Below are 17133 nucleotides of genomic sequence, written 5' to 3'. Positions count from 1 at the left end.
CACATCTAGTGCCATCATGAGTCAGAGTTACTCAAGTGACATCTTGGTAAGATGGCTTTTTGGAATTAAATTGCCCATACGTTTTCAACTAATTTTTACTTATGTAAGGCAATTAGGTTAGATCCTTGCTATCAAAAGTATGGTCTAGCGGGAACCAGCCATATCAGAATCACCTAGGAGGCTGTTAGGAAGGCAGAATCTCTGGCCACATCGACCTACTAAATCCCAAGGTGCTTCTTGACTAATGCTGATTTGGTTATTTCCTTAGCATGTAACTCTAGGCAAGTGCTTTCATCTCTAAACCTAAATTGCTCATCTCTAAAGTGGAAAGGATTCCTGCCACGCTAATTCAGGGGGTTCATAAAAGGATCAAATGCAATGAACTACGTAAAAGCACTTTGAAAGCTATAAAGCACCACTGGAAATCTCCCCTAAAACAGGCGTCTGTGTTCAAGGAAAATCCAAGAGCAGGGCTGGTGCCTGGAATATCGTGGCCACGTCCCTCACAGCTGCCTCCACTATCCCTGTATATAAACAAAGCCTCGGAGAAACATCTCACTTGGTAAAATAAATACTCAGGTTTATGAAAGAGTCATGGAGCTGAGTTACCCCAGGAGATTCATAGGTGATGCCTGACCCAGCTGCTCTCCAAATCAAACCAAGGAATTTGCCCTCGTGTCAGTGCACCTACCACCGCTCTGTGACGTTCCTGGTTACTCCCTTTCGATTTTTCCCATCTCTTATCATCGGAGGACTATGGGATGGCTGAGGAAACAAGGCAAGGCAGGAGCTGGGATTTTCTGAGGAGCAGCATTTCAGGTAAGCAGTTGACAGGCTCAGGGCGTTCTCCAACCATGAAAGCAAACTGTCACGCAGCAGATCTTTCAGTGCCCTGAGAACTGTCACTTGGAACTTTCTAGTTCAGCAAGTGTCCTTTAACAAAAGTTTTAAAGTTATTAAAAATGAATATTTCATTGTTAAAAATTGTTTTCCACAAGACCCTGCTCCTGGATGTGGTTAAGAATTCTGAGCTCGGGTAAATTGGGGATGCTGATCACCATCCCACCTCCTGGAGGAAGGGCACAAAAAGAATCCGATTGAAATTTGCCTAATCACCATTTTCCAAACTTCCTTGACTGCAGAACACTTCCTCGCAGTATAGCCTATTCATACACTGCAGTTTAAACAGTAGTTCCACTAAGAACGTATCTTGAAAATCACTGTCTTTTTTTGGTTATAATATTTAATGTAATCTTAATAACATACCACTACTTTTGTGGAAATGAAATATTCTAGCCTGGAAACTTCTTGACTACAGGAGCTGTTGGTTTTTACTCTCCAGCACTTAGCAGAGTACAAGGCATTTAGCCAATTCTCAGTGAATGTTTGTTAAATTTTAAAAATCAACATAGAATCCATTTTTTTTTTTTGCATGAGAAAAGATATTCCCACTCTATACCAAAAGGATATGACGAGTTTTTATGTGTGTTTGTTTGTTTTTTGAGGAACAAGAGCCCAGTTTTTTTATTTGATCATTTCTTGCATTTGACATACTCCTCGATGACATCCTTGGCCTGAGACTCTTTGCCATAGTCCTTAACCACCACACAACTGCAACCAACCACTTTACGGGGTTTTCTCTCTCTGTCAGTTTTACAGAGGCCTAACCCATTGCCCTAGTTTCTTGTCATCAACCTTAATCAGGTTGATTTGGTGCTCAGCACAAAGGGCCTCCACCAACTTGACATACATAGGCTCATCACAGTTGGATGCAAGCGCACAGAGATGGGCTTGGCGCTTGCCTAAGGCTTTGGCAGCTTCACGAATTCCATGTGTTAGGCCATCGTGGATGAAAGCGGGCCTTAGCACCTCTTCCAGAGCAGTATTACTCCATTACACCCCCAGTAGCAATGCCTTTCTTGGCCATGGCGGTGGGTTACAGGTGGAGCTGAATCTTGAGCGCACCCGCGCCTCCGCCTCCGCGCGACTCTGCGGTGGCAGGGAAAGAGCTATGATGAGTTTTTTAATGGGTTTTATGTGATGGATATGTACATTCAAATAACTTATTTGGGCGGATTATTTGCTACTGTAAGTAACAAATAAGGAAAGGTCATCCTAAAAAGGAATTTATACATAAGAATACTGTCAACCATCATAGTTTTTCAACATTTATAACATACCAGGTTTCAATATTTCTAATGAACCAGAAGTTACTTTTTTTTAAAAGGCAGGAGCTAGTGTCATTCTCTATAAAATAGTGTGGAAGGTGAACTGTAAGCCTGACAGTCTATGGGGACTTGGAATCACCGTTCAAAGTTTATAGTCCTTAGTTATCAAACTGCTGGTAAAGTATAAAAATACATCCAGGGGGTCTTGATTGTTCTAAATCACTGCTGGTGGTTCAGCATCACATCCCAGACCTCTGCACTGTGTCCCGAGAGAGGCATTTTGAGTCTGCAAAACTATCAGAAAAAAACAAAACAAAACAAAACAGGAAGGGAGGGCTGAGTGGGGAGGAGAAATGAGCATTCTAAACTAAAAATAGAAATATGGATGCTGATGCTAACAGAGTTTCCGCAAGGAGAGAACCCTAGGTAAGCATGCGTAACTTTGAAGTGACCCACAAACCTCTCCCCTTAAAGAACCTTCTCCATCTTACCCAGATTGTATTTCCCATAACGGGAAATACAACCCCTTTGGGTTCTGCTCAAGTGAATGATTTGCCGCAATCACAAGACCAAGTGACTAAATATTTCTAGCAAGCCCATGTATTTATTGAATCTTGCTTTTAGAGATTTTTTTCAAACCTTGGCCTTAGAAGGATGAGAGAAATACAACCTGGGAGAAAAAATCTGGTCTTCCTGGGCTCAAAAAAGGATTTGACATAAATTGCTCTATTAACAAAATGCCCTTTGTTACAGCCCGAAGGAGAAAAAAGAGGTCATCCTGTGCAAAAGCATTTTCTAAAGGCTGTCCCAAGGACCCTATGGGTTTCTCGCTAAATCTCATAAACTGCCTGAGATTATAAACCCTCTCCCATTTGTTTAACCTTCTATAATATTATTTTCAAATGCTTCTTTGATGCTACTAACAATTGAACAATATTATTTTTAGTCTCAGATTTCAAATCTAGCATTTCTTTAGTATTTTTATGTTATCTCAGATTCTATACACTATTTAGGTAAGCATTTGTAAGAATACACACACACACACACACACACACACATATTTACACAAAACCTTTCAAACAATGGTGATGAGAACTGGTTTTAGATTTTTAGGTATATCTATTATCACTGTAATATTCATACAAGACAAATAAAATGGAGAGAAAGATCCAAAGGAGGCTCAATAAAATATGCATTAAGAACATGGCAGATATTTAACCTCTTGAAACCTCAGTTTCATCAGCTGCAAAATGGAGATAATTTTGATAACCTACAATCATAAAGTGCTCTAAGGATAAAAAGAGGGTATATTTAAAACAATTTGCCTTATAAATATTAGCTAATATTACTGATGTTGCTGTTGTTTTTTATTATCATTATTTTAAACTTCTTAAAATTAAAATTATTTTTAGTGAATCCCTATAGATTGTTATTCAATAGAAATTTACCAGTGCTAAATATGTAGAAGCAAAAGAATATGGCTAATGTTACAGCCTAAATTAGAACTAGGAACAAGGTTTTCTATCTGAGTTGTGAGCCTATTCTGAGTTCCATGCTGATCTCTTTTTAGAATTTAACCAACACTGACAAGTCAGCACTTTTGAAAGGTGAATATAAGGGAATCCACCAAAAAGTGAGTTACACAAGTTTCCTGCTGACCAAAATTGAGTCATTCATATATAAATTGGATTCATCCAAACCATTGTTTGAATTTGAAAACTGACATTAAAATTCAAATAAAATACAAAATTATTAAACATGTAAATTTATATTCATTGTACATTATTTTGACTTTCAAGCAAAAAAAAGACAAAAATAAAAGAAAAAATGTAAAAAGGAAAAATGTATGTATTTCCTCTCATACATGATCTTTGCTTTATTCTGTATTCTGTTGAGAAAATCAAATAAAAATATTAACAATATTCCTATAATAAAAGTTTCTCATTTTGTTTTGTTGTTGTTCTGTATCTAAGATTCTGGAATATGGAAAACTTTCACACAATTATTTTGGTAAAATAAACACAAAGAACTTTCTTAGAGGCTTTAACTTCATATTTTACAAATTCAATAGGATTCTCCCAAGATTTTAGACAAAATATCAAATCTTCCATATAGTACACAAACTTGACACAAAATAAGTTCTCAAGATAATATACTTGTTGAAATAGAGAATAAAAATTTATTATGAAAGTGCCTATCAGAACACCTATACTCAATAGGCCCTCAATAATAAATGATTGTTGGGTCCGAATGTTATCACTTCTGCACCAAAATGACAGCACAGAATTGTAATTAAAGGATTATAAAACGGATGACCATCCCTCAAGTGGAAAAGCTTCTAAACTGTATTAACTCTTATGCTGTGATAGGAAGGTTCATAAGTACTCTAAATGGGCCTTGAAGGGAAAATTAGATGAAGTGGGCTTAATGGTATTTCTTTAGTGCAGAATGTTACATTAAGACCTTCCTGAAAACCCCTCTTTGAAATACACTGCCCCACCATCCTCATAATAACCTTGCATTTATCAGGCCTTGATTCTGTGTTGTAAAAAGTAACGTTTCTTACCCCATATTACACATGACAACTTCTTTTGGCTAGAGACAAAAGTGATCTCAGGTATATTTAAAGCAAATGTATAATGAGAGTGATAATGTACAACAACTGATAAATATCATGCCCAACACATTTATTAGATGTCCTTACATATGTCCTTACATGGACATATTAGATGTCCATGTACTAATGTTGGAATGGGTGATAAATTGACTTAAGGTTGAACACTAGTGTGAAAATTGAGAAGTCCTGGATAGAAGTGGAGAGCAGGGAGTTTTGAAAGACTAGAGAAGAAAGGATGAATGAGAAATACAAATATACAGGACTTCCCTGGTGGCACAGTGGTTAAGAATCTGCCTGCTAATGCAGGGGACACGGGTTCGAGCCCTGGTCTGGGAAGATCCCACATGCCTCGGAGCAACTAAGCCCATGCGCCACAACTGCTGAGCCTGTGCTCTACAGCCCTCAAGCCACAACTACTGAGCCTGCGTGCCATGACTACTGAAGCGTGCGTGCCTAGAGCCCGTGCTCAGCAACAAGAGAAGCCACCACAATAAGAAGCCCGCACACCACAATGAAGAGTAGACCCGCTCGCTGCAACTAGAGAAAGCCCGTGCGCAGCAATGAACCCAACGCAGCCAAAAATCAATAAATAAAATAAATAACTTAAATAAATAAATTTATATATTAAAAAATACAAATATACGATGGAGTTTTCTAAAAATAAAGTAATAAGAAAAATATAAAACCTACAAAAGAGGTTGATAAAGTCAAAGGGATGTCTAAGGAGCCAGAGTATCAGAAAGCCTCAGGTACCATCCTAAACTTGAGAGCTAGCTTGCTCTCTACAAGCCATGGCTATCTGACTTTAGTAAAGCCACATGGTGGAAACTATCCTAAATCAACTGGCATAGTGGATACTGATTATAGCAAAACCCTTGATACAGTCTTTCAGGATAAATTTGTAGATCACAGACCATATTTTATGTTTTTCCCAAGACCTATCATATTGCCTGATATATAGAAGCCACTTAATAAATTGAAAGAATCAGGAATGTGACCTAAGGAATACAACATTAAATGGATTCATAGCTGTCTGGAATATATTTATCAATCAGTGCATTACTATCATGCCTACTGAACTCTAAATAGGGCAGAGACCATGTAATATTCTTTATCTTTGCATCCCAAGGCTGAGCAGAGAATGCACAGTAAGAATTTTCAGATCAGCTGAACTTGGAGGGAGATGTTCAGTGGCTCATCACGGGACTCAAATGTACAACATTTTTATCTGTGATGTGAATGAATACCTTAGAGGTTTAAGCTAGTCAAATGTGCAGATGATACAACTTTTGGATGGTTATCATTAGATAAAACGCTCAAATACGTTATTATCAATAGAGCGTCTTAATACATATTAAATATAGCAGCTAATGGGGTGGTAGCAGCAATATTAATTGAGTAAAGTCAGAACCATTAGAAACAACTAGATCCAAAGGTAAATTTAGGGAAAACTGTGTTACCTGCTCTCAAACAAGATTACTTTATTTTCCCCCTCTGGATGCCATTTAAATAGGTAGTGAAAATTTGAAATAGAGTCTAATGTAAATATGTAATATATTTAATTATGTCTGATTTAAAATTTTGGGTGAGTTTGAAAAAAATGGTTTGAAAACTTGATCTGAAAGCATTTAAAGGAGCCATTTCATGACAGTGCCCAAAAAGTAATTTGGCAAAAATAACACTTATTGAGTGGTCACCAAAAACATGTGCTGAATGATCATCTAATTAAAAAAAAAAACTGTTGTTAAAATTACAGTATAAAATAGGTTGTGAATAGGCTCTTGGCTGGGAATTCACCAAATTAGAACACAGGGTCCATCTGGCAATCTCTGAACCTGAGCCAGGGCCATGAAAACCAAGAGACTCCGCCCTACATTTGGCGGCAGTTCTACTTTCTAAGCAAGAGGATCTCAGGAGGCCTCTGAACCTGTAGGGCGATGGGGACCGAGGTGTGGGGAGAGGGTTTCCGGGCCATGATTCAGCGAGGAGTGCGCATTTCACATCACACGAAGATCACAACAGTAAAGATGATGGCCCTAGCTTCCACATTTTTTTTTGTTTAAACTTTCTTTCCTGCCATTACCCACAAAATAAAAAGACCTATTCAGAGGTAAGTTTCTATACTAGAAATTTCTGACATATGCAGAAATGTGCACAGAGTTAGATTATGTGTAATTTTTATCCTGTCTTCAGCAAGAAATTTAGAGTTTTCTCCAAACTCATAATTCTTTGAGAACATTGTCATCTCACCATGACGGCAACTTGAAGGAGTAAAAAAATTTGAGGGAAGGAAAATTAAAACATTATTTTAAAAGACTAAGGATTGCTATGGAGCAGTCAGAGGAGTTTAGAAAAATAGTCCAGTGACTAGCATTTTGCCAGATCATTTGCCAAAATGTTGACATGAAAGTTCCCTGAAAACTTTGTCTTAGGTTTCCGAAAATTTCTCTGAGGAAATTGCTAAAAGAATAAACAATCAGTTCAATTGCATAGAGTGAAGAATAAAGTCCACATCCAATGTGCATATTCTGTTTATAGCTGGGAAGAATTTAAATTACTTGCCTAGCACTCCTTTTTTCTTTTCAAGTATAAACTAACTCAAAAAATTAAGTAAAAATTGATGATCTAGCGATGTTTCTCTGGCTGCCATACAGTATGGGCAATGAGTTCTAGACTCCAATTTATTGGTTTGTCAGAAAGTTTGGTTATTTTCATCAATTTAGCTTTACATTTAACATTCCTCCACTTAATTGAAACCATGCGGACACATTTGGTTAGCATCCATATTCCTACAAAAGTAAAAAGGGTACTTTGTTTCAAATTCTGCATTTTACCAGTAAATTCTATTTTTCTTTCAGTAACAATTAAACACACAGTTGGCACTTAATAGCAGAAGCTTCCTAATCCCTATTGTCAATGGGTACAACTCAGCTTTAGCAAATATCCAGTCAGGTGGAGGAAAAAGCATTATCCATAACTTTACTTTGCCTTAATAATTGAATAAATGATTTTCCAGGGACTAATCCCAGGGTTTTAAAGCATGGCCCTTGGAAAACTATAGCATTTTAGAAGTTTATTTAACCCCCATTCTCTACGTCTTGCCCTCCTGGGATCCTGCACGAAAGTGCTAGCTGAAGGATGGGATCTGAAGGGTAAGCTAGTAAGTGCTACGCTTCTTTACTGACCTTTCTTTCTCAATCCCATTGTGGAAAATGACTCTGGATTGGCTTATGAAGTGAGTTTAGAGAGTAACAGGTTTCTAGGATTTGTACTTTCTCTGCTTTGGCAAAGTAATTTCAAAAAGCCAAAGATATAACAGCAGGATAACATGCATCGCTAAAATAACAACATTCTGAGGTTGACTAACTAATGAAAAAATGATGTCCAACTGCCTTTCCCTGTTAGGAAATATGCAAAGAATAAGGAGAAAAAAAGAGAAGAAAGTGTGATCAAATGGATGAATTAAAATGACTCCTAGGCTTCCCTGGTGGCGCAGTGGTTGAGAGTCCCCCTGCCGATGCAGGAGCTACAGGTTCGTGCCACGGTCCGGGAAGATCCCACATGTCGCAGAGCGGCTGGGCCCGTGAGCCATGGCCGCTGAGCCTGTGCGTCCGGAGCCTGTGCTCCGCAACGGGAGAGGCCACAACAGTGAGAGGCCCATGTACCGCAAAAAAAAAAAAAGACTCCTAATTGACAATGACAAGGTTGTAGCAGTTAGAATTACCCTCGGGTATTTACGGATGGGTCCACTGTTGCAGACAGAGCTCTCCTTTCAGCAAGTATTTGCTGAGCACCTACTATATACTACTCCCCTAGATGCTATTGCTACACGTTGCCACTTCTCTAGCCACAAAGAGATGGACATGACCTGCCCTCTCACATCTTACATTAGAGTCACCTCCAACCTCTTTCTCCTCCTCCTCAGGCACCCATGTGACCAGGCACTGAGACTGGTGCATCTTTCTTGCCAGAGACAGGAGCAGGGAGGCCACACCTGATGTGAAGAAAACCAGTAAGACCTGAGTGGCTAAGCGAGTCAAAAGAGGTTCAGGGGGTCAAGGAGAGAGGAGAGTCAGGGAGAGTGCCAAGTGCAAGAGTGAGGACAGAAGACAGGTCACCTGTCAAGGTAACAGTTTTCACTAGCGAACCCACTGGCTGGCCTCCTGCCTCTGACTTGCTGGACTTCTCCCCTTTGCACAAAACCAAAGCTCTTCCGGTGTGTGAATACAATCCTATCACCCTTCCTTAAAATATGTGAAGTGACTTCCTATTTGTTGTGCCAAAGATACTCAATACTGCAGCCATTCTGAACATCTCTCCCTTAACTTCTGTGCCTTTGCCCACAATGTTCCCCCTGAGAAGAATAATCTCCTACTCCATTCTGCTCTCTCCACCTCCTTGCCTACAGGAACTAGAATTTCAGATCTTGGTTTAAATGTTACTTCTTCTAGATGACCTTCCCTGACCCTCCAAATCAGAGTTTCTCAGACAGCAGACCTGCAGTGCTTGTATAAGATATTTCTGGGTCCACTCCATGTTAACTGAATCAAACTCTCTGGGCTGGGGTCCAAGAAACCACATTTTTAGCAAGCATTCCACTTATTCTAGTGTATATTAATGTTTCAGGACCAATGATTTAGACTCTGGGATGATATAAATAAACAAACCATACAGCACAATTAATTCCCCACCAATCAAAATGGACATACTGACCAATCAGGACAGATGCCATGACCAGTCAAAGTGGACTCCGGCTATCAAACTCTCATATGTACTAGTCTGTACCAACGATAACCAGCTGGCCTATGCTCTGTTTCATTGCACCCCACCTTTCCACTGGGCTGGAATATATTAGCTGATATTTACTGAGTACTTCCTTTGTGCCAGGTATTGCTCTAAACACTTTTCTTACATCATTTCAATTAACTTTCAAGATAATCCTATAAATTAGGTGCTATTTTCTTTCTTTAGAAACTGTTTATTTTCCATCAACCTGTTTCCACTTTGAGTTTGTGGAAGAGCAGCTCAAGACCCCCAGTGGCTGTTCCTACCCACTCAGTGGCCTGAGCTGTGGGAGCTGCAGAACAGGCACAGAGGGCACCTGCACACCTTCGGACCTGTCCGCCACCTCAGGCTGAGGAGCATGAACTCAGGAGGTGGGGAGGGCCATTTACCCTGAAACTCCTCCTGGGTCACAGCCTTCTCAGCTGCCGCCTGCTCTTCCTTGTCAACCTCTTCAGGACCTCTGTAGAAGTAGAGATCAGGCATGATCTCCCATGGGTGTTCACAGGAGATGGTGCCACGCACGTGCAGCACTTCCCGGGCAAGCATCCACCACATCAGACCCACTGAGCGAGCTCCCTTGTTGTTGCACAGGATGGCAATGTCCACATAACGCAGAGAAGAGTCTGTGTTACACAGAGCAATGGTAGGCAGGTTAACGTAAGAAGCCTCTGTGAGAGGCTGGTGGTCAGGCCTGGGGTCAATAACCACCAGAAGGATTGGCTCCCAGAAGGCCGCCTGGATCTGGTTAGTGAAGGTTCCAGGAGTGAAGCGGCCAGCAACAGGAGTGGCTCCAGGGACAGCAGCAAACTTCAGAACAGCTCGCTGGCCGGTATTCCTGGAGGATATGACACTGACATCAGCTGGGTTTTCAATGGCAACAGTGGCACGAGCTGCCAACAGAAGCTTCTCCCAGGTCCTCTTCAGATTTATGACGTAGATGCCATCACTTTTCCTTTTGTAGACGTACTGTTCCGTTTGGGAGTCAAGGTTGGTGCCACCTAAGTAGGTTCCTGCTGCAAGGAATGAGGACATCCTCCTCCTTGGTTTTCAGGACATCGAGGGCTCTGGACATTGTGAGAGCTTCCCTTTAAGTTACAGTGAGAATGCAGAACAAGCCATATGGACCCCTGTCTGGGTAGTGTGGAAAGGCGGTGCTATTATTATTTTCATTTACAGACAGCAAAACTGAGACACAGAGATGTTAAGTTACTTGGCCAACATTACACAGCCAGTAGAGTTCAAATGCAGTCTGGCCCCAGAGCCCTAACCTACACTGCACCTGTCATGGTATGTATGAGGCTTTACTTTATTGCCAGTCTGGTTATTTGACTTTCTCACTACCCTGTGTTTTCCATGGGGGTAAACCTGATACATAATAGGCTGTCAATAAAAAGTTGGAGAATAAATGAGATCATGCCAATTTAGTTTAGGATCAAGAAGAGTGGACAGTAGAAGGCTGACCAATTGCTTACATTATCTCCTAGGGTTCTGAGGCTTGCTTTTAAGGAACTTCAAGGACAAGAAGCTTGGGAGCTTTTGCAGGAATTATGGTGTGGCAACCATCTGAGGCCACTGAAATCCATGCACCTAGAAAGCCCCAGCCATAGAATTGCTTTTCCTGCTCCAAACATTTTCAACCAAAGTGATGAATATAAAACTGACATGCATACTCTTGGCAAGAAAAATCATGTCAGAAAGATTAGAACCAACAGAGAGGTGACAGGCCTCAATATTCCATGGAGTTAATTTCTTAAAAAAACCTTTTCAGAATACCTGTTAGTAGAGCCAGCTGGAGCCCAAAGGCCTCAGTAATGAAACTAGCTGTGTCATGCAGAGTCATCACACAAAATCAAGACACTGAGTTGCTTTCTCCAAATGTATAAAGTCAGTTTCTTCTCCCAGGGTGGAGCGCCATGATTGTCCCTCCCCAAAGCCGGTTATTTTGTTTTTTAATTTTTATTGGAGTATAGCTGATTTACAATGTCATGTTAGTTTCTGCTGTACAGAAAAGTGAATCAGTTATACATATACATACATCCACTCTTTTGTAGATTCTTTTCCCACATAGGTCATCACAGAGGTTTAGGAAATTTACCTGTCTAGCAGAAATGCAGCTTGGCTTGGAGAGTAGCAATACTGGAGTCAGGGAAGCCATTGAGGAGAAATCCAGGTGAGGCTGACAAAGGCCTAGGGAAGGTAAGAAGGGTAAGAGGATGAAGCGAGGTAGCACTTTTTTTGTGTTGCAGCAGTTTTGAAAGAAAGGTTCAACACAGGACCTCAGTTAAGAATAATTGGGGAGGGGGGCATACATACGCTTCTTACCTTCCCTAATGCAACGTGTAATGAGACTAAAACCGTTCTCTTAGTGGCCTCTTGCTACCTTAAAGTTATTCAGGTATTTGAGGAAAATGTGGCAGTATTTCTTGACTGTAATTCTTTTAATAAAAATCAGCATCTTGGCATCCATGTCAAGGGAGAAATCCAGAAATCAGTGTACTGAATTATCTGGTAGGCTTCTGGGGTTGCAGTGAGACATGGAAGGAGAGGAACTAACCATGGACCAGAATGAGGAGTTTTGACAGTGTTCAGAAGTTACTGTATGTTCTTCCAGCTACCCAGGGAAGCCACATTCCTTCCTACCCATCCAAATACCTCATGGTTCCCACATTGTTATCCAAGTCACAAATCTTTGGGATTAGGTCCTGTTCTTTTTTTTCCAAGCTCAGTTTCCAAAAGAAATGCTTGAAGGATCCAGCTCTGCCTCTAACACTGAGTACTCCTCACCTTAATCCTGGACAGCTCCCATCTTAGTCCTCTGAGTTTCCATTGTTTTCCATGGCTGGAGGGGACCTGGACTACTATATTATCTTGTCCCTGTTTGGATTTGGTCTCATAACTGGCCTTCTCCCAGGGTGGGGAAACAACTAGGAAGAGAGGAGATTTGGGGACATAAGAGTTAAAGGATTCACTTCCTTAATGTCACTTTGACCTGAGAGTCTCTATCAGCTCCCGGCTAATGGCCCATTTCTGAGCCTCCCTTACCCACCATTGCTGCCCACCCCTAATCCCCACTGTTGCCTGCATGAAGCTTTGGTGCCTGTGCCACCCAGAACTGGAATCTAAGGCAATGATGGAAAAGAGCACAGCTGATCTACATAGAGAACTTGAATGTTAGGAGTAAACAAAATGCGTACATTACACTGGCATAAGCAAGTATCAAAACTATAGAAGTTTGGTTTTTTTTTTTTTTTTTTTGGTTTTGGTTTTGGTTTTGGTTTTAAGAATGGGTTGTATTGCTTTCAGAACTAGAACTAGGAAGAAAGAAAAGTGTTGAGTTCTAAGTGAAAAATTCCAGTTGGATGAAAAGACTAGGGAAGACTTGTAAGTAACATGGTGACTATCTGGAAAGATTCATTTCAATAGCTGCAAGATTTTTAGTCTGATGCTAAAGCACACGTTTCTATTATAATCCTGTTCACTGCTTTTAATGAGTTAATTGTTCACAGAGCAGAGATTAACTGAAATCTAGCCCATGTTTGAGTTGCCACAGATCTTTTTTCCCTGATCAAAATAAAAATTTTCACTCTGTTACTTAATGAATCAGAGAAACTAAAAACTGCTAGGAGGGACAATTAACAATAATTCCAACTGCCACTCTAGCTCTCTGGTGATTGGCTTTTCCTGTAATGTCCTCTATCATCCAGAGTTCACACCTCAAGATCATCTCTGGCCTACACTTATTTGGTTAGCTCTTTCCATAAGTATTTGGTTAGCTCTTTCCAGAAGGCAATTCTGTTTCACACATACATTTAATATAGATATGCCTTTTAAAAAGCAAATTATGATAATGAAAAACATATATACACTTAAGGAGTTCTTATGTGACTGAAGTTTTATCTACTTATTGTTAGTGACAATGAAAAAACCACTCGACTTTGGAGATTTTTTTAGTTTACAAGGTCATTAGGCAAGTTCAGTGGAAATACAGCCTATTTGTACAGAGGGGCACATTTCAAGATCCTTATAATTCGTCAATAGACTCCTCCAAAGAAATATTTTACATTTATTAAGGACTTGACTCCCCCAAATCTTCTGATTATATTACCTACTATAAGAATAAAATCTGGGGCTTCCCTGGTGGCGCAGTGGTTGAGATTCTGCCTGCCGATGCAGGGGATGCGGGTTCTTGCCCCGATCCGGGAAGATCACACATGCCGCGGAGCGGCTGGGCCCGTGAGCCATGGCCGCGGAGCCTGCGCATCTGGAGCCTGTGCTCCGCAACGGGAGAGGCCACAACAGTGTGAGGCCCGCATACCGCAAAAAAAAAAAAAAAAAAAAAAAAAAAAGAATAAAATCTGGGCAGTTTTATCATTGTCAATAGGTATTTTCCCGGGAGAATAATTTTTTCTGAAAGATAATATCACGCATTTATGTTGGTAACTTGGTTCTATACCAGATGAATTAGAATTTCTAATTTCTAAATTATCCATGTTAGGTAGAGGTACAATTAAGAAAGTTTTTGTCAACTTGAAAACTCTGGGACGAGGGAAGCGGTTGGAATAAAAGAACATTTAAAATCTAAAATAAATGTCTAATTAATTTATGAAAAAATATGCAGTATACATTATTGCCACATCCAGTCAGTATGAATACTTAAATGGCAGTTTTTCCAAACTATTATCTTCTGTATTTTTATGTTTTTGGCCACTTCACTCTCTATAATCAGGAAATCAGTTATGTTTAAAAGGATCATACATAAAACATTTCAAAGTTTACTATCTTAAAAATATAACTCCCTTCAGGGAGTTGAATATGGCTTTCTTGGATTCTTGCCTTTATTGATATTTCCTGAGGGTTACATCCATGAGTGAGGTCTTGGAAGTCAGGTAACCATGACACAGTGTAACTCCCTTAGCAATGTGGTGCTAAAACCAGGAAAGTGACATTTCTTCCATTGTCTTTGGCTGTAGCTATGAGTTTCCTTTCGAAGAGACCACAAAGCAGGACCCAGCCAGTTTAATAATCCTGATAGAACCAGCATGAGTGAAAGTTATGAGCACAGACGGAGAAGCTTGGGAAAAGTAAAACAGTAGGGAAGGAAGTCAGCACATGGAGGCAAAGACCATCAGTCACCAGCATCAATTTTCCACTGGTTTATAAACCAGGATATTGGGGAGAGTGGGGTTTGAGAATAGGAGCTGGGAGGAGAGTCGTTTTTAATATACTGTTTTTCCTTTCGGTTCTTCCTTTTAATCCTGTGGTGTTGAAAGCACAGCTTTCTCAAGGACAATCTGACCTATAGTCAACATTATAAATCACTTGCTAACCTCATAAACCGAGGGTCTGCAATGAAGATCTGTAATCAACACTGTAACTCATTCTTTTAACCACATAAGTTCAAAAAAAGACCCTCTAACATCCTTATGGTCAATTCTAGGAAACAAACACAAAGATAAGGTAGGGTTTTTTTTTTTTTTCCCTCGGAAAACTTTTTAGGCGTCAACACTACTTGAAGCTATTACTTGTTAGTTCAGGGCTTAATATCTTGAACATGGATCCCCACCAACACTTTCTGAAATCAATAAATGTAGGGTACACAGTAATGAGAATATTGTGAACAGCAAGGTTAACTATTGGATTATCCCTCAAAATCTAAAACAGAATGAAAATCCTGCTTTTAAAATTCCAATGAATGTAATCTGTTTTTCCAGCTAATCTGGAACTATTCCTGGGTGTAGCATCACATCAACCTACCAACGTACTAGTAAATTGGCTGATTTCTGCCCACCATTTATACCAACAAGCATGAATCTGTAGGATAGGATGTAAAAAAAAATCTAAAATACAGAGCAGCCCAAGCGAAGTGCCAGGCAAGTGCCAAAGACAACAGCTCTGAGTGAGAACATAAATAAGAAAATATATAACAGGACTGTGAAATAACAGTATGGTTCCAGAGTTAGGAAACTTTTAGTGTCATTCTATTCTATGTGGATCAGAACAGCACTAAATGCCTGGAGCTGGGTGCTACATCTTTAAATAGACAATACAAAATAAGTGTCTACTGGAGACAAATCGGTTTAGAAACCATGAGCTATGAAGAAAAGTTACACAAACTAATTTTCTTGACAACTTGGCAAAGAAAAGATGATGATAGACTATGGTGAGATATAGCAAAACTTGGAAGAGCAGACCAGTCTCTGTAACTTCAGAAAACACAACAGAGCACTTTTGCTAATATATTTTACTCCACATAGAGCAAAAACGAAGTGGTAAAAAAGAAATAGAGTTGGTTGAGTATTACTACTTCGAGTGTCCAAGCAGAGACCGTGTGATCATGTGCCAAGGGGGATGATGAAGAAATTCTTAACTTTTCACCCAGCACTGTGATTTTGTAGATCTCAATGCATGATCCTTTGCCAAACATAACTTTTTATTTAAAATTTTTAGAGATTAAAAAGCCAGAAATCACTTAAAAGTTTAAATGCAGCCTATGACAAGATGCATATCCATCCTTTAATATTCATTAAGTTTATTCTGGGCTTATGACACAGTACAGTGCACATTAGATATGGTTACAAATTATACACTTAAGATAAAATAATAAGGAAAGGCAATAGAGTCAACAGCACTTATATTTTGAAACATGTTGATAACAGCTTAGTAACAATACTTCCTAGCAGGTGGAGACTGTATTGCATGTAGTATGAGAAAAAAATTTAAACAGTGGCACAGAATTTGAAGTTGGCAAGACTGATGCTATCACTAACATCGCATAGATTTCCATATGCTATTTCTGCGTGTAAAAAAAAGGTCACAAATTTGCTTAGATTGGACCACACACACAGAGGGGTAATTCAAATTCCCTTGCTCTTTATAATCTCTTCTCCATGTCACTAATTAATCCACTTAGTCATCATTTATCTAAACATACGTATGCCCTCACTAGGGAAGGGCATCATTTAAATCCATCTCCTTGGACTCTACATGCTTTAAAAGCATTAATGTCCTACTACATCAGGCCATAATTTTAATATTTTCCACTGTATTTAAGGAATTACTTGGTGGGAATGGATTAGAAGTTTTGAAATTAGCATGTTCTTTTTGCATGACTTATTTGCAAAAGCCCCTCTGTCTTGTACTGGTGATGACATTCCCTGCACATTAGTGAGCGCTCCCAGAGTTGGATGCATGCTGTGGACAACAACAATCATTAATGTTTATAATCTACATAGCATTCCGTGTTTGTCTCTCATTCTTTTTCCTTGATAATTTTTCTTCATAGTGCTTAGCAACCCTGATTACAGGTATGTATCCCTTACCCAAAACCTTTGGGACCATCTGTGCTTCCAAATTTAATTGTTTTAGAATTTTTAGGAAGGCTTTATGGCATACTCCCATCAAGTTCTGTGACAGCTCCTCATAAGCAAACATTAACATTTCTTCAGTGCAGCTCACAGGAATTCATACCAAGAGGGATAAACAAAGACTACAAATAGCTTCATCTTTCCCCAGGTCACGTTCTGCTGCCAGAGAAGTTCAAGTCAGGTCAGGTTTTGCTGCCAA

General features: G+C 39.6%; 2 pseudogenes; both read right to left on the bottom strand.

Annotated features, from left to right (window-relative positions):
• Positions 1 to 1498: 1498 nt before the first annotated feature.
• On the bottom strand, positions 1499 to 1982 carry LOC136792373 (small ribosomal subunit protein eS12-like; annotated as a pseudogene).
• Positions 1983 to 9477: 7495 nt separating this feature from the next.
• LOC131767818 (small ribosomal subunit protein uS2B-like) overlaps positions 9478 to 17133 on the bottom strand; it is a 28256-nt pseudogene continuing 20600 nt past the window's right edge.

Source organism: Kogia breviceps, chromosome 13, assembly GCF_026419965.1.
Source record: "Kogia breviceps isolate mKogBre1 chromosome 13, mKogBre1 haplotype 1, whole genome shotgun sequence".
Taxonomy (NCBI): domain Eukaryota; kingdom Metazoa; phylum Chordata; class Mammalia; order Artiodactyla; family Physeteridae; genus Kogia; species Kogia breviceps.
This window is presented reverse-complemented; position numbering and strand designations above follow the sequence as displayed.